The following is a 20,773-nucleotide window of genomic DNA, read 5'->3' as shown; positions in this document are numbered from 1 at the left end:
TTGTCCCTCTTTATATTAGCAACCTCCACTGATTTGCAGATGATTTAGCAGAAATGCCTTCTACTTGACCAGCCATAGAGTTCCTTCAAAGATTACATTTCCTTGAAAGTCAGGCTAAGGAAATCAAGTTCTGTAGTTAAAAGGCATCATCTTTGGTGCGCCTGGGTGGCTCAGTGGGTTCATCAGGTCATGATCCCAGGGTCCCGGGATCGAGTTCCGCATCAGGCTCCTTGCTCAGCGGGGAATCTGCTTCTCCCTCTCCCTCTGCCTCTCCCCACCTTTCGTGTGCTCTCTCTGCTCTCTCTTTCTCCCTCAAATAAATAAATAAAATCTTAAAAAAAAAAAGCATTATCCTTGCCATATCTGTCAGGCTGTCCTCCTTAGACTACAAGGATACTGAGAATTGTACCCTTCAATCATTTGCAAGGAAGAAAGGTTTCTACCCCAGAATTTCTAATGGAATTAACGCCAACTGAATTTACATGATAATAAAAGCTGTGTACACAGTCAGCATGAAATGCTTCCCAAGGATAACATGATCTGGGAGTACAGCATTTTTTAACTTCACAAGGAAGTTTAGAGCTGTGGTATCTAGAGCGGTGAGCAGCCATTGGTTTTTATTCCACAGTTTCCTACAGATTAAGACAGAGCTGTAGCGGTCTACTTGGGGCTTAACTACAAAATTCTAGCATTAATAAAAACTGTCCTTGGGTTTGCTCATCTTTGCCTATTTATGGCTACCCATACAAAACATATTCTGAAAAACGCAGTGGGATCTAGGGTAGGGTGTGGGGGCAGTGAGGAAGTTGAATAATAATGAACAAGCCCAAGCACAACTAGCAATAATAGGTAGCACACATTTAGCACTTACTGCATGTATTGGTAAACCATTTAATCCCACCTCCACTCTGAAACCGAAGCAGAGTCTATGTGTAAAACGGTTGCTTTACGTAACAGCCAGGTTTGATAGACAAATGGCATACAAAGCAGCACAAAATGAAAGGTTTTTATTCTGCTTTGAAGAAAACAACATGTCAGTCACTGCTGTGTGATTACAAAAGTCTGTGAAACCAAATCCTGTGTAATAATTTTTCGCTATCCTGAATGCAAGACCAGGAGAGTAAAGTAGTTAAGAGATGACTTAAAAGACTTAGCAGTAGCCCCAATCAATAATCACAGGGTTAAATTTTGAAACAGAATCAACAATTAAAGGAAGGAATTTGTGTTTATATCCCAGTGCATCTGTCTCTAAAGTACACTTTGGGGGATGTAAGTCTTCGATCGGTCCTACTTAAGGTGTCAGTGTCCAAACTACTCGTTACTGGTCCATTATGATCAATACCGGTCCTTTATGAGATAAAGAGGGGCACCTGGGTGGCTCAGTGGCTAAATGTCTGCCTTCAGCTCAGGTCATAATCCCAGGGTCCTGGGATCAAGTCCCTCGTGGGGCTCCCTGCTCAGCGGGGAGTCTGCTTGTCCCTCTCCCTCTCCCCAGCTCATGCTTTCTCTCACTCTCTCTCTCTCAAATAAATAAAATTAAAAAAAAAAGAACTTTATGAGCTAAAGAACTTATACCACAATGTAATCAATATACTGCTCTCTTTGCTGAGAGCATCTCACAACCTTCCAAAAGGAAGAAAAGTGTCCAGTTGAATTAGAGTGTGCATAGTAAAGAAATCGGTCTAGATTCTGGTGCTAGCTTCTGATTTTATGGCAACTGATAGCAAAGTTCATGGACTGACAGTGGCTTACACAATACAGTTTGAATAGCAATGTTGTACAACATCCAGTCATTGTCAGCTAGAAATTATATTCAGCTGCTATTAGCAGAGACCCAACTACAAGTGAATTAGGGGATTCTTCTCTTGTGGAAAAGAAGTGAGAGAGTATATGGGACTTGTATGTTCATCGCAAGCTGAGTTCTATCAGATCCACCAAACCTTAAGGCTGGGTGGGCCCCCAGCACTCCACCAGATGGAAATGGTACATCTGGAATTAGCTGCTGGTGGGGCTGCAAGCAAGCTGCACAGCAGATGCCCTCGGGTTACCTGCCACTGTCCCACCAGCATGTACCCCCCAGCTACTGCCCACGGCTTCCTGGAAAGTCCATTATGATCAAATAGTGGAGGAGGAAAATGGCCAAGCTTGTTTCCACAAACTGATCAGTTCAATAAGTGAACGTAAGCCCAAAATGGGTGGTTGTCACTCCATAGCCCCACGCAGGGTGGCCCTGAATGTAAGCGGGGAAGAAAATCTTCCCAATAAATAGGGCTTCAGATTGTCCACCTGCTCAACCACTTTGTGTGGAAAGAGAAGACTTAAGGTAAGAATATGGCATAAAGAATAAATAATAAGATTAAAGACAAAGAGGTCTGGGAAGGGGAGTGGGGAAAGTACTGTATGTTATCCAACAGAGAGCTTCTACCACCGAGAAAATAATAAACAAAGAAGCAGACGATGAACGTCAGCAACCTGTATCCTGGACCACCCTATTCTTGGTACAGGGGGCCCATGAACAGGATAGTCATGGTGGCAGGATTGGAAGCATGAGCCTGACTGTATGGGTTCCCACTCACCAAATCTGATTAAATATTGTTTCTGCTGAAAGTCCAAACCTGCCAGCAATCGAGACCGAGGCTGAGCCCCGAGCATGGCACCAAATCTCCAGACCAACTTGGTGCCAAGTTGATTACATCAGACTCCTTTCATCCTGAAAAAATGCAGCCATTTATCTTGACTAAAATCAGCACACATGCCCAATATGGGTTTGCCTTCTTTGCCTGCAGGACTTCAGCCAGCACCATTTTCCAAGTGCTTACAGAATGTGTGACCTACTGACTTGACGTCCCACATGACATTGCAGGGTACAAAAGGACCCACGTAAAAGCAAAGGAAGTTAGCTAACTGTGGGCACCTGATCATGGGATCTTCCGTCTAAATATAAAGATGCTTTAACTTTCTACTGCTCACTGGACTACAACACGTGGGGATATCATATAAGACTTGACCCGTCATTCTATCAGAATCCCCTACTTTTCTAAAGCCTTTCTCTGACAACTTGGACCTCAGCCAGACTGCTTTCCCTAATGCTTCATTTTAACTTTTATTGTCCCCTTCAGAAGAGAGTTAAGGTGTCCATTATCACTATTTCTCTCTTCTTTTCATATGTCATCTTATTCTTATGGAGTCTTGCCCTTACTAGATATAATACAGCTCTTGGAATCTATGTCCTGACATAATGTTGCCATCCAAACTGAGTTATAGCACTGTCCTTTTGGTTCTTGTAAAATAAAAAATAAAAACCGTATTAAAACAGATAGTACCTTCTAGCAGGCTAGTGGTTACAAAATAAGAATCAGGTTGCTGTATCAAACTGGGGAATTATGTCCTCTGATCCCTCTGAATAAGTGTTCTTTCTTTAAACTGATAACAAAATGTTTTTATTTTTCCCTTTAAGAGACCCTTCATCGGTTTCTACAATATACAGGCAGGATCAAATTTTGTTACCTCTGATTTTTCCATTTTCTCTTTATCTTATGTTTTCTATTCAAATCTGTGAAAGGCCTAAGATAAATATGTTCCTCCTCAAGATGAAGATTTTTAAGCCTGCATTAGATGCAATGTTTCCGATATGCCAACCGCGTGAGCACAAGCCGACCAATTCCTCAATATTCACAAAGTCGTTTATAAAGCAGGTTCACAGTAGTTTCCTTCATCAACATTAACTTCTATCTGCTCCCAGAAAAAAAAATTCTGCATCTGTTTTTTTCTAGTCCCCATTTCTGTGCCTTTTATTCATATTGCCATTGCCATGTTCTATTTTATTCAGCTAGCTTAAAATATCACAGTGCTTCTTTATCCACATAACATTGTCTTCTCATTTCTGTAATATGCACTTTCTTTTCTTGCAATAAAATCTTGGCCTGCTTAGCTGTATTCCTGGAACATCAAGCCAGAAGTTCTTATTTTTTTCCAGTTATTTCTTCCAAAATTTATCACACGTTACTTTACTCTTGAAGCTTACATCATCCTCTTTCATCCCTTGCAAGGAATGACTACAAATATGCCTCTTGGAGTAACTCTTAGTTATTTGATTGTTCAAACTCCCGTAACATAATCCCCAGGCATCCCAGCCTGATTTATCTTTTGAATCCTTCTGACAATAAAATGTTACTGAAACAATTCTGTGATGTCTGTGTTTCATGGCTTTGAACAGATTTTCCCTCTCCCAGTTTGGTCTTCCTTTTGTTTATTTAGATCTCGGGAAGAACAGGAGAGATCTGAAAGAAAATACACCCTCATGTCTCAATAACACATAAATAGTCCTCTTTGTACATCACTGAATTTACTCTTTCCTTTGTTCTCTTTTTTTTTCCAAGCATTAATTCCCCCTCTCCTGGATTGTTCCAGTGGATTCAAAACCCTTCCTGACTAATGGCACCGTGAGCCATCCCTCTGTTTTGAAGTCCCCTAGCATTTACATAGAAAGAATGGAATCAACCACTGTATATTCGTCATAAACATATTGCTAGATGTATGTGTGCACGTGGGTGCAGATAATTGCCTTGATTCATCAAAGTTCTCTTTCTTCTTTCGCATCATGATTTCTGTCTATACAAGTGCTGGAAATGTAACTGTGAATAGATGCTTGAGGTACTGTATTAACTTGACCATTATTCCATTTACCCAGCAGCTATTGAGCAACTATTCAATGTCACTCACCATGCTAGCTGCTCAATCAAGTGGTCCCAGCTTCCAACAGCTCATAGTCTGGAGGAAGAAAGGAAAACAAGGAAATAGGCAGTTGCAACAGAGTGTAACATCTACAGAATATGAAATTCATAAATCCCTAAATCAGTGTAAGAAGAGGCTGGAGGAAGGAGAGAGTGGAAAAAGGAAGACCAGTAGAAGTTCCCTGGGGAGAGGAAAAGGCAGGGCAGAGTGCCCCAGGCAGAAGGCCAAGCAGAGAAGAGCGGGGTACTGGGGTTTTTAGGGAACGGTTGGGGTGATGCCACACAGCTACAGAGACAAGCTCGGGACGATGGTGGAAGATGAAGCTAACAAAGCAGTAAAAGCCAGTTTCAAAGGGACTTTGTAGGACATGTTGAAGAGTCTGCCCTTTGTCCCACCCCATTACTTATGTGTAGCTCTAGTCACCAGACGGCTGACCAGCGCCAGGAAAGAGGTTCCGGGTTCCATCTGCTGTCTGATTTCTGCTGCTCAGAACTTGAAACTCCTTTAATTCCAGGCTATACTCTCAATTTTCCCAAAATTATCCTCTCCAAATTATCCCAAATGCCTCTACCAGATTAACTGTATTGCTGTATTTTATCTCTTACATCTGAAAACCCTCAGTGTTTCATTGCATACCAAACGCAGCAGAAATCCCTGCATAGCATGACCCCCCCATGAGTCTCTACTACCATTTCCCATTTCCCCCGTAAACACACCTTTTACACGTGGGTGCTATGGTTTCCCAACTCTATGCCCTTCCTCGAAATGTTCTTTCTGGTTTTCATCTACTCAAGACCTTCCAGTCTTTCAAACACGTGTCTAGTGGAATGCGTCTCCTTGGAATCAACAATGAACTTCATTTCTATTATCTTTGAGCCCTTATTATACAGTGCCCTATAGGTTTATGTATTTATTTTATTCATCTGACTGAAACAATTGCTTCTTGATGGTCAGAACTGTGTCTTGTTCACCTTTTTTTAAATTTTTAATAGTACATAACACTATTTCTTGAGCAGAGATGCTAGGTAAGTACTAAATTGGAACATATTAAACTGATGACTATTAGTGAAGCTCAATCCATTGACTCTTCTCCTTCTCAACGATGACAGTAGTTACTTTATCACCTCAACTCCCTTTATTATGTTATTTACAAGGAAGGTAGAGGCTGATGTTTTATCTCTATTTTATAGAAAAAAAATATTTGGATGTTAAGGATTTAAGAAGTTTAAGTGTTTGGGGACTGGAATCTAAGCTCCTGATACCTACTCAGCGTTGTTTAGATTATGCTAGATACGGATTCTTTTCCAGGAAGGGATTAAAAGGGAAGCTTTAAAAAATATATTGAGGGTTATTTTTACTACTGTTTATCATCAGCGCTGGGAGAAAAACATTATGGGAAAGTTGTTAGATCACTAAAAAAAAAATAAGTTAGGGGCTTCTAATTTTATAATTTAGGGACATGAGGACTTCACTTACAGAGACAGAAAGTTAAGGGGTAGTTTGGAGTGCTCTGGATTCGTTTGAACTGTTTTGGGTTAATTCGTTGAAAGTCAGTTGATTCAAAGCCATTTCAGCACATGGCAAACCCACCAAAACACCATCTGGAGGAAACTGTCAGCTTCATATCCTGAGGTTTCAGGAAATTTGGTTGCAACCATTTGAGAGCAGTTTCAGGGGTGGGACGCCAGCCCACCAAAATAGAAAAGGCTATAAACTGGGTTTAAGAAAAAGACCGCCCATTCACAGATAAAGCATTAAGCACTGAGCAATACCAGGCATCCGAATTATCAAATATGCTTGAAATCAGCGTCCAGCAAAGTTGAGCAGTTAAATCCTTACGAAAATAGCTGAGGTGTACAGGCTATGGCAAAACTAAAACTTCAAAAAAATCTTCCACAATTCATCAATGTTGACAAACCGACTTTTTGGAAATTGATTTTCAGTGAATTGTCCTGATTCTAGTTTGGATAAATATCTAGCCTCAATCGCTTACACATTCTTCTATCAAAGCTCCAGGTTTGTGTCCGGGCATGATAGCTGGTCTCTGATCCGAGACCTTCACCTGTACCTTAACCCTATTCTACCTAGTATTGCTTTTCCTTAATGTCCTTCCTTCGAGATTTTAAGTTCTATGAAAGTTGGGACCAAACACCACAGCTTATGACTCTTCATGTTCCTAGTACCTTGCACACTTGTATTTGGTAGACAGCGTGTTAGTCATCAGATGACAGAGCAGCCACCCGACTGCCTCACCTTTGAGGTGGTGCTTAGGGGAACCCTCAAAAGATGATTCCCTCCTTATTGTGGTTCAGTAGTTTCACCTTCAATATGAAAGACAGAATTACTATTACAACTAAATCAAGAGTATTCTGGAGCTGCATGAAGTTTTCCTGCCCTACTCTGACCCCATCCAACTTGACCAAAGTCTTTTTCTTTTCTTAAGTGGAAACTGGAAAGGAATCATATTATCATCCCTCTAAATCCTACCAATTACTGAGTGATTTTCATATAATAAACTTTGAATTGCAAGAGGTTTCTGTTATTGATAATGCTTACTTTTACCAAGAATTTGAATTATTTTCACAACTTTTTCTTTCTGTTTTGCAATGACACAAAGCTTACCCAGAAAACAGAGCTTCTCAACCTACGAAACTGAGCTTCTGGCTATTTTTGTTACTTCAGATAAATAATAATGGCCATGATTTATGGCTCCACCCTCCCCCTTGATATTATGACCCTTGGATGACCCGTCTTTATCTCTGACCCTGAGGGAGGAAGGTCCTCCCATGTCTGGTGTCTGAGAATGTTCTCCTATGTTTCAAATGTCCTAAACTATCCTATAATTACCCCCTGGATGTCTCTTTGCTTCCCAGCCCTGGAAGACTATAGTCTGGTCCAGTCTTGTGCTGTTTGAAACTCATTTATTAGCTTGTTATTAAAGCCCAAGTTTATCCTCTTGAGAAATCTGATTAATACCCACTGTTCTAAACTATACTTTGTTTATATGCTATCACAGCATTTGTCATATTATATTTTAGCTATATCCACATCTGACTTCCCCACTAGATTGTGAACATATTTTTGCTCTTTGTCCTCAATTGGACAGTTGTCTCTCATGGTATATGCTTTCACACTAGTGATATCCATCTTTTCTGGATGTGAAATGACTAGATTCCCAAATACTCCAGAGTGTAGTCTAATCAAATCCTAAAACTACTAGAACATGAGCTCCATGACACATCCCAGCTTATAGAACGGTGCCTGGCAAGAGTCAGTACTAGTCTCCATCATGTTTGTAATACAAAAGAATACTTTGTTAATATGCAACAATATGAAGGGAACAGTTTACATTAGTCTTTTTAGATATTTGTAAACTGTAAAGATTCAATATTTCTTTCATACCTTAGAGACAAAACACAGTCTGAGATTTTTGTATAACAGTGATTTCTAAATTTTTCATCACTGATATTTTTCATTCATGTGGTTTCACAAGAACATCCTTATTTGAATACTCAAATAATTGTCATTTTTAAGCTTTACAGGTTCTGGGCTTTTCTGCTTCCTAAGTGACTGCCATAGCCACGTGGGAACTCAAGGAACTGCAGTTAACTTAGGTAAAAAGAGTAGTCTATTGGGATAACTTGAAAAGTCAAGCCATCGCACCCGAGGGATCTCCCATGCGCTCTGTGCAGTCTAGACTGTTTCCTCACATGGCTTGTCCAGGGGCCCTAACCCAGATAGGGTCCAGGAGTTCTGTAAGAAAGAACTTAAACCTGGCCAGCAACTGTGGCTAGGATATGCTCTCATTACATGGGACAGACGTTCCCTAAAACAGCTGACTGGAGGAAAGGAAGGTGGAGCATTGAAAGGAAAACTGCCCAAGTGGAGACAAAGCCTGGCCAAGTGGGCAGAGTGAGCTTCAAGAGAGCCAAGAATCCAGGAACTGGGTCCGATTGCTGGCTCTGTGCCTGGTGTGAGCACGGGTTGAGGGGAGCAGGGACACATGGGCCACCAGCAAATGGACAATAAAAGTGGCAGCAGTGCTCACTGGAGCAAAGGGATTGTGGAAAGTAGATAGAAGAGCAGAAAGTGTCAGATGGAATGGAAGCAGCTCGAATTATGTGTGAGACCTTCCTGGACTGGGTGAAAACTCAATGAGGTGAGAAGGGCTGGCTTTCCTACCAAACAATGCTCAGAACTTGGGTTCCCACCCACCACCTCCAGCTAGAGAAAATACAAGTTGCATCAGGGAGAAGCATTAAGCCGAAAGGAAAGAAACAAATCTTTAAAAATTCAAGTCATGTCACCAGTTCGGCTGCTAGCGACTTTTTCAACTAAAACGTATACTCCTGTCAAAAGAAAACAACATGTTGGAAAATCTCCGTGTCATGACATTAGGAGCGAAGAGGGAGGGATAAAGATGGTCTCCCCTAGATGGGAAATAGATGTGCGGTGCCACTTGGGCTGTGCCAGGAAGGCACGCTCACCCTCAGGACATAATAGTTTAGGCTCATTCAGCAGGAATGGGTTAAAGGGAAGTATCATGGAAAGGAATGACTCATCAACTCATTAGTACCTTGGCAAGTGTTGGTGCATCCAAGTTCCAAGACTGCAGAGAATGCAGGGTCCAAAGAGCATGAGGCCTGGAGCAAGGGCCCAAGGAACCTGAAATAACACACACAACAACTTACAATTGGCTGGGTAACAGGCGTTCCCTGCATATTTTCATTTACTTATTTAAGCCTCAAAAAACAGCCTTATGAGGTAGGGACTGTTGTTATGCCCTCATTTTAGAGATGAGGGACCTGAGGCCCAGAAAGGCTGAGAAACTTGCCCAAAGTCACACAGGTACTAAGTAGCACAGCTGAGCTTCAAACCCAGACAGTCTGGCTCCTTACCCTAATGCGCCCACGTCCTTCAGACGAAGCTTCTCTAGTACAACCCTGTGCCACATTCCCTTCCAAGTATTCTGCATAGGTTAGGACATTAAAGGTTGAAAAGTGCAGGTAGGGATAGAGGAAAATAAAATTTACTTAGAGCTTCCTCTGTCGTGGGGTAATTTTTTAAAAGAAGAAAATAATTAGGATTCATTAATCGCCACTACTGCAGCATGCAATCTGATCAGGACTAGTATGAAGAAAACCACGGCTACAGTGAAGATCCTGACTTTTAAAATCATAGGATTCTAATGAAAAAACAGTAAGTGGACTTGCATCACTAAGTCGTAGAAGAGTATAGGACAATGAAAGTGAATCATAAAGAAATACTGCTAAATATACCAACCCGAGTAAATGTCCCAAGATAAAAATGTTGAGTGAAAAATATCAAGTTGCAGAATGATACATGAAGTGTGAAATCATTTATGCAAGCTTTTTTAACAGCTTTAATGAGGTAAAATTTAATGTATACATTTTAAAGAGTTTGGACATATATGCTTATACCTATGAAACCATCACCACAATCCAAAAGCTGGTGAGCTAAGTCTGTGTGCTTAATGATGTAGTTGACTTACTTTTTGATATAGGTGTCTTATCCTTTAGTAGACCTGTCACACTTTTTAGACCAGGAATGAACCATTTATTTCATAAAACACAACATAAATGAAAAATGTGGAACAAATGTCTGCCTTAGAAGTTCATCAATAACTTCCTAGGTACACACGGATTTTACAAAGTAGTTGATAATCCTTTTACACAATAATTTTGATGAGCTCCTGTAATAAGACAGGTGACCACAAAAGGTGGAAATCAGTATTGTTCTCCATGGTCTCTTTCTCCCTCAACTTTATTGGCCTTCAGGTAAGGAGAAAAAGAAGTCCATATTTGAGCAATATCAAAGATTTCACCAATTGCTGGAGGTTCAATCCAAGAACATGCTGAGAAAGTGGGACACTGGCATTCATACAGAGACAGCACAAGAAGACTGTAACTTTTTTTTAAAGATTTTATTTATTTATTTGAGAGAGAGAGAAAGAATGGGGGGGGGGCAGAGGGAGAAGCAGACTCCCTCCTGAGCAGGGAGCCCGACATGGGACTCGATCCTGGGACTCCAGGATCATGACCTGAGCCAAAGGTAGTTGCTTAACCAAAGGAGGCACGCAGGCGCCCTGAAGACTGTGATTCTTTTCACTTTAGGTTTATGGTCACTTGCTTTGGCTTGTCAGTTACACCATAAATATCGCCATCACCATAAACATGTGACACCATCCTGTCTGGATACCACCATCTTAAGATAATGAGCTCTAGTTTATGGACAAGAGAGAAATTTCCATAAACTATGTCAGTTGATGTCCAACCAGGATAACAGAAACCACTCTGGTCATATCAAACAGAGAGAACTTAATACAAGAAACTCATTGCAAAGATATTGAAGAACTACATGAGCCAATGGAGATAAATTCACCCAAAGATCAGTAACTGCAGAGAATCACTATTGTGCTTAGAACCAGAGAAGTGAAAAGGGAAATGGTATTACCCAGAACCCAGCATGTGAGTCCCCGAGGCTGCTGAGAACTCCCTACTGCCACTGTGGTTGTTCGGGCCCCTGGCGCCAGTGCCTGCTCAAACACCCCCCCACCGCTGCCATTGGAGCCGCACCCAGTGAGAACCCAGAGCTCACACTGGCCAGTGGCCTCTACTACCAAAACCACCTGCCAGAAGCCAAGATGGAAAAAAAAAAAAAAAAGTTTCTTCCCTCTTCCCAGTTCCCAATTACCTGCCAATGTGTCCCACTGATAGAACTTAGCAGGAAGGCAACTGGCGAGGGAACCTGGGGGAAATAGCTTGCAGGCTTTCAGCCGCAAATGTGGAGAGGAGTAGAGAGAAGAGGAGGGGTAGAACTGAGAGATCAGATACTCTCAGCAATTCACTAAAGCATCTTTTATACTTTCAAGAGGACTCCATTTGCCCTCTTAGAAACAAAGAAAAAGAACAATTACTTCAAAACTCTAGTCAAATTTTTAAGGCTTTTTCTCCTAGAAATATTTATATATCTATATTTCTATCTCTATATAGATATCTATACATCTATACAGAAATATATATCTATAGATAGATATTTATAGATATATAATTTCCACACAGAAATAGATATATATCTCTAGCTTTATAGGATATAATTAGTGCATAACATTATGTAAGTTTAAGGTGTACAATGTGTTGATTGGATACATTTATAAATTTCAACGGGATTAGCACCATAGTATTAGCTAGCACTTCCATCCTCTCACACAGTTACCATTTCGTGAGAACATTTAAGTATACAGTTTTATTAGCTCTAATCACCATGCTGTACATTAGATCCCCAAACCTGTTAATCTTATAGCTGGAAGTTTGTACCCTTTGACCAGTATCTCCCTATTTCTCCCACCCACAACCCCTTGTAATTACCACTCTTCTGTTTCTATGAGTTTGCTTTTTTTTTTTTTAGATTCCACCTATAACTGATATCATACAGCATCTGTCTTTCTTTGACTTACTTCACTTAGCGTAACAACCACAAAGTCCATTCATGTTGTTGCAAATGGCAAGATTTCCTTATTTCTCATGGCTGAATAGTATTCCATTGCTTATATATACCATACCTTCTTTATCCACTCATCTGTTGATGGACACTTAAGTTGTTTCTGTATGTTGGCTATTGTGAGAAATGCTGCAAGGAGCATGGGAGTGCGGATGTCTCCATGGGATCCTGATTTATATATATATCCCAAAAGTGGGATTGCTGGATCATACGGCAGTTCTATTTTTAATTTTTTGAGGAACCTCCATACTGTTTTCCAAGGTGGCTGCACCAATTTACATTCCCACCAAGAGTGTATGAAGGTTTCCTTTTCTCCACATCCTCACCAATACTTGTTATTGCTTTTGTCTTTTTGATGATAGCCCTTCTACCTGGTGTAAGATTATATCTCATTGTGGTTTTGATTTGCATTTCCGTGATGATTTGTGATGCTGAGCAATTTTTAATTACTAGTTAACATATGGTTCATTGATACTATATTTTACACTTCTCTCTACCTTCCACTAATAATGGAAAATTTTAAAATATCAATATATGCTACATTTATTCATATAGTCTCCTTTATCTGTTCAAATTAAATCAGAGCCAGAAGTAGTGTAATTTATTTTCCTACTTATTACCTGAATTCTCAAGGCCAGGCAAAAAAGTTGATGTATATTGTCAAAAATTTTACTCTTACAAATAAATATTGCTTAAGTAATTGTATGAATAATAAAGTATAAATATTTAAGAATGCCATAAAAATTTCCTCCCGCTAAATAAATCTCAAAAGTAATATATTTCCAAATTTTAAAATCCTTAGCTTTAATAGCGACAATAGAGACTCTTCAAATTTTTAACATTATTATCAAATGATAGAACATTTTCAAAAACTTTTGCTGACACTTTAATCTTCTATTCAAGGGCTTTTTTGTCAAGTCTGAACTGATGTATTACATACCATTTCTTTTCCTAAGTAATTTAGTAAATGACACATTTCCTTTTCTCTCTTCTGCTTTTATTTAAAAGTGTAAAATACACATAATGGGGGGTAATTTAGGTGTGGCTCTTCAAAGCTTGTAGTCCCTTGCATTGACTGCAGGAGGCATGAGGTTGCAAAAAAAAATGTGGATGAGGGCCGGGAATTGTTAGATTTGGAGACAAGAAGGCATTGGTGACCGTCCCAGTTTGGGTGGAACAGCTGGTTGACAGGAAGAAGGCAGGGTCTGAGGTCAGGCCAGCAAGATTTGAATCCTAGCTCTACTACTTACAATATCTTTGACACTAGGCAAGTGATTTATTTCTCTGAGTCTCATTTTCCTTAAGTGTACAATAGAGATAATTTTACCTATCTCATACTGCAGAGTAAGTACAATTATGCCTTTAAAGCTCTTGGAATAATAAATGGCAAATAGTAAGCAATCATTAAATGTTTATTGTCATCAGTATTAATACAATGGATTAAAAAATAGTCACGCACTGCAATTGGAAGCCCCAAACGGTAGCGCTCAGTGGAGTTCACCTTGGCATTCTCTTGTTAACTCAGTAATCCTGTGTTTGGGAATCTGTCCCACAGATAAACCTATGCATGCAAACATGGTGTGCATAATATTGGTAATGGCAGAATTGTTTGAAATCTATAAAAAGTAGAAATAACAGGGGACCGATTACATACTCCAGTCTATATCACCAAAGGAATACTATGCCACTTATTAAAAAACTGAGGAGGGCTTCAGTGTTCGCACATAGAAGACCTCCAAGACGTATCACGATGTGTAATAAGAAATGGGCAGATAACTGTATATTATGTGCTGCATTTTTGTTTAATGGAAGAGAAAGGAATTTTTAAAAAAGATTTTATTGATTTATTTGAGAGAGAAAGGGCGTGTGCGCACAAGCATGAGCGGGGGCAGGGAAAGGCAGAGGGAGAGGGAGAAGAAGACTCCCGACTGAGCAGGGAGCCCAACCCAGGGCTCAACCCCAGGACCCTGGGATCATGACCTGAGCCGAAGGTAGAATTTAACTGACTGAGCCACCCAGGCGCCCCGAGAAAGGAAATTTTTAAATGGTTTCTCAAATGGTTTGTTATCCCATCATGTCTACCGTTCAATGATCAAATAAATGCTACTACACCTGTACTTTGAAGAATTAAACTATGGCATTGGAATCTGCCTGAGACAATAGTTCGTTATTTCCACTAGGGAGACCGCTTTCTTCTATCGATCTCCTTTTATTCCAAATCTTACATCCTCCCTGGTCTGTCTTCCTCTTTCCATTCTCCCCTCTTCTGCTCTGTTCTCTCAATCCTTTTGCTACTCTCTTGCTTTTTCCTTTGTTCCCACTTGCTCCTTGGACCCACAAGCATTCCCAAGCCATGTCCTAGGTGGCACTGAGGACCGGATCACTGTACTAGAGCATAGCATCCTTATAGGATGCTTATAGTATCACAACAACAATAAAACCCTGGTTTTAAGTTTCTACTTTATTACTTTCACATCAAGTCTCTAAACAACTATTCGGTCATGAAGCATTTTTATCTTAAAAGCCAAAACCTGGAGGATGTGTTGGCCAGCAGTAAAACCATCTCATCTACCATCTGAAGTTCAATAATTGTGTTCTTATTCCAGCTTTATTACTTCTCACTTCTCATTAGCTGAAAACACACTCCCAAGACAAAGGGCCACAGGAAAGGGTCTTATCTGCATGTTACGCTCATTTCTGTGCTGAACAGAATTTTCTGTCTCTGAAGTTGGTAGAACAACTAGTTTGAAAGAGCAAGTTTTACAGATGAAATGGACCAGAAGTTAAAAGCCGTAACAGCCCTGCATTTGTTAAAACCTATTAGTACACCCACAGAGTAAAATGAGGCACAGAAAATACCAATACTCAGCCAGATTTTTCTTGACCCAGTGGACAGTTACCAGGAATAGGGTTTGCTCATCTTCATCCTATTCAATACAATTTTTCATACTCTCATTCTAGAGGATTATAAAAAGAGTTGTCTTCAAACAGTAGGAAACGAATATCAAATGTGGTGGCTGAAAATACAGGTTTTAGAATCAGACTTAGTAGCTGCAAGACTGTACAAAAGCTACTTAACTTCCTTGAGATTAAGTTCATCTTAAAATGGTGAGGAAAATGATTTATATCTCAGTAGTGTTGCGAAGATTATATGAAGAAAAGGTCAAGTACTTGGCATAGAACCTAGCACACAGTAGACACTTAAAATGAGCTAGCATATAATCACTACCTTTTATAGCCCCAATTGATGATTATATTCTTATTTCTGGTGATCTGCAAAATCTAAACTACATGGTCCCACACATCTCATCTCTAGGGTAGAACTGGATGTCCCTGGCCACATGTAAATACCCATTTCACCACGGCTTCCGTCAAGTCTCGTGCCTTATTCTGTGCTCATTGATGGCAGGCTACCACTAGAGCCCTGTAAGAAACAAAGCAGCTCTCCTCTCAAAAGAAGTTAAAAAAAAATCAAATTGGTAATATACAATTCATTAAAAGAAATAACGATCATCTCTAATGTCATCATTAAATCTTGTTCCTTACTGTCCAGAGGCTGTCAGACTAGTTCTTTGGTAAATGTTTAAATGATAAAGTTGTAACAATCAAAAAAAGGGGGAGGGGGATGCAAAACAAAGTTTTAGGAGAGAAAGAAACAGAGAAACAGTGCCAGAGAGGAGTAAAAGCAGGAGAATGAGAGCACGAGAGTAAATTAATTCAAAATGTCAAAACCGGAAAATAAGAGGAAAAGCAGCTCTGCTGAATAGAATCCAGACCTATATGTGCGTTATAGGAAGGAGGAAAAGATAAACCCCTCAATCAAGCTCCAATCATGCTCTAGCCCTGGCCAGATCCTCTGGCCGGCTGATGTGTTTATAAGAAATGTACAAGTCTGCGTTAGTTCCTAATTAAGTTAGGATGGCTGCCAAAGAAAGTAGTAGTATTTTTAAATGAAAGGTTATGGTTACAAATGGATATCAAAAGCCTTGACACTTAAGTGGCCATGACAATAGCTGCCAAATGAAACTGCATAATTGGTCCCCCAAGGTTGAACCCGCAACTCATGTTTCATTCCCATGAGGGCTGTCCCTGAAAGAATCTAGGAAATCGTACGATGTCAACTCATTCAGTTCATTGACACTATTCACTTGGGTTGGGATGAAGGAAAAAAAATTTGTTTTTAAATAATTGTGGATTTTATTATGCTGTTTTCCTCTAGCACTCACCTGGTAAGATGGTCCTTGGATAGTAGTTTCTTTACAAATCCCTAAAGTGTATTCAGGAAGAAAAAAATTAACTGCCTTTATCCAAAATGTGGACAGCTCTTTTTTCCACACAAGCCATTCTAAGAAATAAAATAATTGAAGTCTCCTAATCAAATTGTCCTTTCAGTTTAATTTGCTATTATTAAGCAGGTAAATAAATAATAAGAACAGACCATTTGGAATCATCATCAGTGGCACGGTCTCCAGTGAATGGTGCAGATGGAATTCTTGCAGATCACAAATCTAAACGCAATATGTCTTATATTCCAACAAAATGTCATCAAGAGGCTCAAAGAATCCATTTCCATTTTTACACTGCACTGCCAAGGAGAGAGTAGGCAAAGCTCAAAGCGTCCGGAGAGCGAAGAAGTCCTTTTGAAACACTCTTGCCAATTAGCACATTTATTTTATATGAATAACATTTTTCTGCCATTTATTTTCCCCAGCTCAATTTTTTTGTCTTTAATGAGCCCTAAGAATATCTATTGAAAAAGGCATTTATTGTTAATGAGAATTCCTTCTTTGCTCCTTCAGAATTCAGTGCTGGATCGAAAGTAGCAAGTGAAGTAGCTTGCAAATACAATGCACCATTATTCTCCACTCCAGAATTATACCAGAGAGCCCACTGGAATGTTGCACTGTCAGCAATAAGAAAGCATTCATCTCATTTCTAAAGAACACACCTACTTGAATGTTATAGGGATCCACTCCATCAAAGCCAAGGGGATTCCTTTAAACTCGGTTTCATAGCTTTCAGGAAAGATAAGGGGAACTGAGTGACCCTAGGGCTGAAGAAAGTGACTTATGATTCTCCTTGGCCTACAAAGCGTGATTTGTCTCCCAGGGGACATTTGGCAATGTCTGAAACAGTGCTGGTTGTAACAACAGGAGGAGAGGGAATGCAATGGGCATCTAGTGAGTAGAGACCAGGAATGTTGCCAACCATTCTACAATGCACAGCATGGCACCACCGCACACCAAACAGGGAAAAACAAAGCAAAACGAAAATTACCTGGTCCAGTATATCCATAGTTCAGAGCACAACGTCCTTGAGACACTGTTAGAAATATTCTAGAGCTATTGTGCTGCAATTATGGGACTCCAGTGGTTTCACTTTGATTTTTGTCAGCTTCACCATCCAAATCCTCAAAGCATTATCTTAACATCAACAACAAAGTAGCTCACATTTATTGAGCATTTCCCCTCTACAGTGTGTTATCCTAAGCATTTTCATATACTGTTTAATCCTCCTAGCAGCCCAATGAGGAGTAAACTATTGATTGTCACCATTCTACAGTAAAGAAATTTGAGGCATAGGGAGGTCATGACCCACCCAGGTCACACAGCTACAGAGGAATGGGATACAAACCCAGGTTGCTTCTGACTCTGGAAGTAAACCCTTAACCCCTGGCGTCCTCCACAATACCAAGAAATTAGAAACCAGCGGAGAAAAGGTAAAGGCAATTCCCCAAAAAGGAAAGAATAAGATTTAATAAGTTGCTGTATGGCACTCAATTGTACTTAATCAGCTCTCATCCCCCAGTACCAATGCTCAATCCTGCGGAGCCCAGCCTCTTTTTTTAACACATGAGACTAAAAATGGCCCAAGTTGTACATACGGAATTAGCCCAATTTTCATCTGGTGGCTCTCCAAATTTCCCTACCCTCATTTTATGGTTAAAAAAAAAAGAAAAATTTGTTTCTAAACCAACTCAGAACTGACTTGTATATATAAAAATAACTAATATTTTCTGTGGAAACTTGAAGCCATGTTCTTGGCCTGAACGATGTTAAGTGGGTGAGGAGCAGCAGGCTAACTGTTCCTCCAACTATTTTGCCTTGTGTGGGAGACCTGATGAGAACTCCTCTAAACTCGCTTTGACATTGTACCCAACTTAAGCTAAACAAGACTGTTGGGTGGGACCCTGGAGCCACTTGCATTTAAAGAATACACATACAAACACACCGTAATTTGAAATGGAAACACAGCTAATTGTTGCCATCTGTGACTAAGTGAAGTCTTCTTAATCACTGGATATGGGGTAGAATTGGCGAGGTGAGGGGAGCATAGATAAGTTACATAAAGGGAAAAGGATTAAAAAAGTATTCTTTATAGGAAGGCAGTAAGTGGTTGTTCTCTTCTAGCCGGTAAGAGCATCCAGACAAGATAAAGAATACAGTTAACATACCATAGCTGGGCCTTCAACTTAATGGTTAACAAAAACGCAGTGGTGGTAGCTTTTTTGTTTTTTAATTTGAGTATAGTCGACACACAATGTTACATTAGTTTCAGGTGTACAACATAGTGATTCAAGAACTCTATAGGTTATGCTACGATCATCACAAATGTTGCTACCATCTGTCACCGTACAACACTATTTTGATACCATTGACAATATTCTCTATGCTGTACCTCTTATTCCCATGACTTATTCATTCCCTAACTGAAAGCCTGTATCTCCCACTCCCCTGCACCCATTTTCCCCTCCCCTTCTCTACCCTCTCCAACCATCCTCAGTTTGGTCTCTGTATTTATAAGTCTGATTCTGCTTTTTGTTTGTTTATTCATTTATTTTGCTTTTTAGATTCCACATATAAGTGAAATCATATGGTATTTGTCTTTCTCTGTCTGATTTATTTCACTTAGCATAATACCCTTTAGGTCCATCCATGTTGTTGCAAATGGCAAGATCACATCCTTTTTTATGGCTACATAATATTCCATTGTCTATATATACCTCATCTTCTTTATCCATTCATTTATCAATGGACATTTGGGTTCCTTCCATATCTTGGCTATCGTAAATAACGCTGCAATAAACATAGAGGTGCATATATCTTTTCCAATTTAATGTTTTTGTATTCTTTGGGTAAATACCCAACAGTAGAACATACTGAATGAGAGAAGATACTTGTAAATGATGTATCCAATAAAGGGTTAATATTCAAAATATAGAAAGAACTTATACAACTCAACAACAACAAAAAAATACAAATAATCCAATTTAAAAAAGGCCAGAGGACCAAAATAGAGATTTTTCCAAAGAAAACATACAGATGACCAATAGACATATGAAAAGATGCTTTAATATCAACTCAGCATCAGGGAAAAGCAAATCAAAACCATGATGAGATATTACCTTACACCTGTCAGAATGGCTAGAATCAAAAAGACAATAAATAACAAGTGTTGGCAAAGATATGGAGAAAAAGGAATTCTCATGTACTGTTGGTGGGAATGCAAACTGCAGCCACTGTGGAAGACAGTATGGAGGTTTCTCAAAAAATTTAAAAAAAGAACTATACCATATGATCCAATAATTCCACTACTGGGTATTTACTTAAATAAAAAGTAGTGGTAATTTTTAAAGTGTTGCTTAAGAGTGATAGAAAGGGTTCATAAGATTGGAACTACACGAAAAAAGTGTTTCTAAATTATGGAGGTCTATTCTATCCCAAATGGATTTCCATCATTCTATGATTATTATTCCAAAGTCCTGATTTTACCATTATCTCTTATGTATCCCTCTGTTACATCCCTCATCACATAGCTTTGCATTTGCCTACTAACTTGTTAATCTTCTTCATTAGATTGTTAGAATCTCTTGAGACCAAGGTCTAGGCCATGTTCATATATTTATCCCCAGGTTATAACATGGCATTTGTTGCATAATAGGTGCCTAAGAGAATATTGACAAATGAAAAAATGTCATCCTGAATGGAGATCCTAGGAAAACACAACAAGGCTTTACTGTGAAATACTTTTTATTAGTGACTTAGATGAGGGTATAGAAGGCTTGGTAGTATTTTAAAGGGCACAAAATTGGAAGCGTTAACTAAATATATTGAATGGTAGAAACACAGTTTTAAAATATCTCCATGGGCATGACAATCAGGCCAAAACCAACAAGATGCAATTTAACAGAGATAGATGTAAAATCCTGAACTTAGGTTCAAACACTCCACTGCACAAACACAAACCAAATTTGTCTTAGTTTAGTAGTGTTTTATGTGACAAAGAACTTCAGGGATTTCACTGACAGAAGTTTTAATATGAGCCAAGTGCGTGATTTGGCTGCTAGAAAAACTAGTGTGATCTTAGGCTGCCTTAGCAGAAGTGAGTTATTTATGATACACATATAGCCCATTTAATTAGGAAACAGTTTGGTGTGGCCATTAGTGGCGATAGAACACATTGATCAAGAGCGCTGGAGGACCTGCAGCACTCAGGACGGTCACGCCACATCAGAACC

At 39.5% G+C, this 20,773-nt stretch overlaps 1 protein-coding gene across 2 annotated transcripts in view; it reads right to left on the bottom strand.

Moving 5' to 3' along the window:
* The window catches only part of TSPAN8 (tetraspanin 8), a 221,067-nt gene that overhangs the window by 106,714 nt on the left and 93,580 nt on the right, over positions 1–20,773 (bottom strand). For both annotated transcript variants that reach the window (XM_057316262.1, XM_026500024.4), the window contains 2 exons: positions 9,311–9,399; positions 4,723–4,770 (listed from right to left, as the gene is read on the bottom strand). The gene's annotated coding sequence lies outside the window, so the exon portion shown is untranslated. The remainder of the gene's footprint in view (positions 1–4,722; positions 4,771–9,310; positions 9,400–20,773) is intronic.

This window comes from Ursus arctos, unplaced genomic scaffold, assembly GCF_023065955.2.
Source record: "Ursus arctos isolate Adak ecotype North America unplaced genomic scaffold, UrsArc2.0 scaffold_21, whole genome shotgun sequence".
NCBI classification, from domain to species: Eukaryota; Metazoa; Chordata; class Mammalia; order Carnivora; family Ursidae; genus Ursus; species Ursus arctos.
This window is presented reverse-complemented; position numbering and strand designations above follow the sequence as displayed.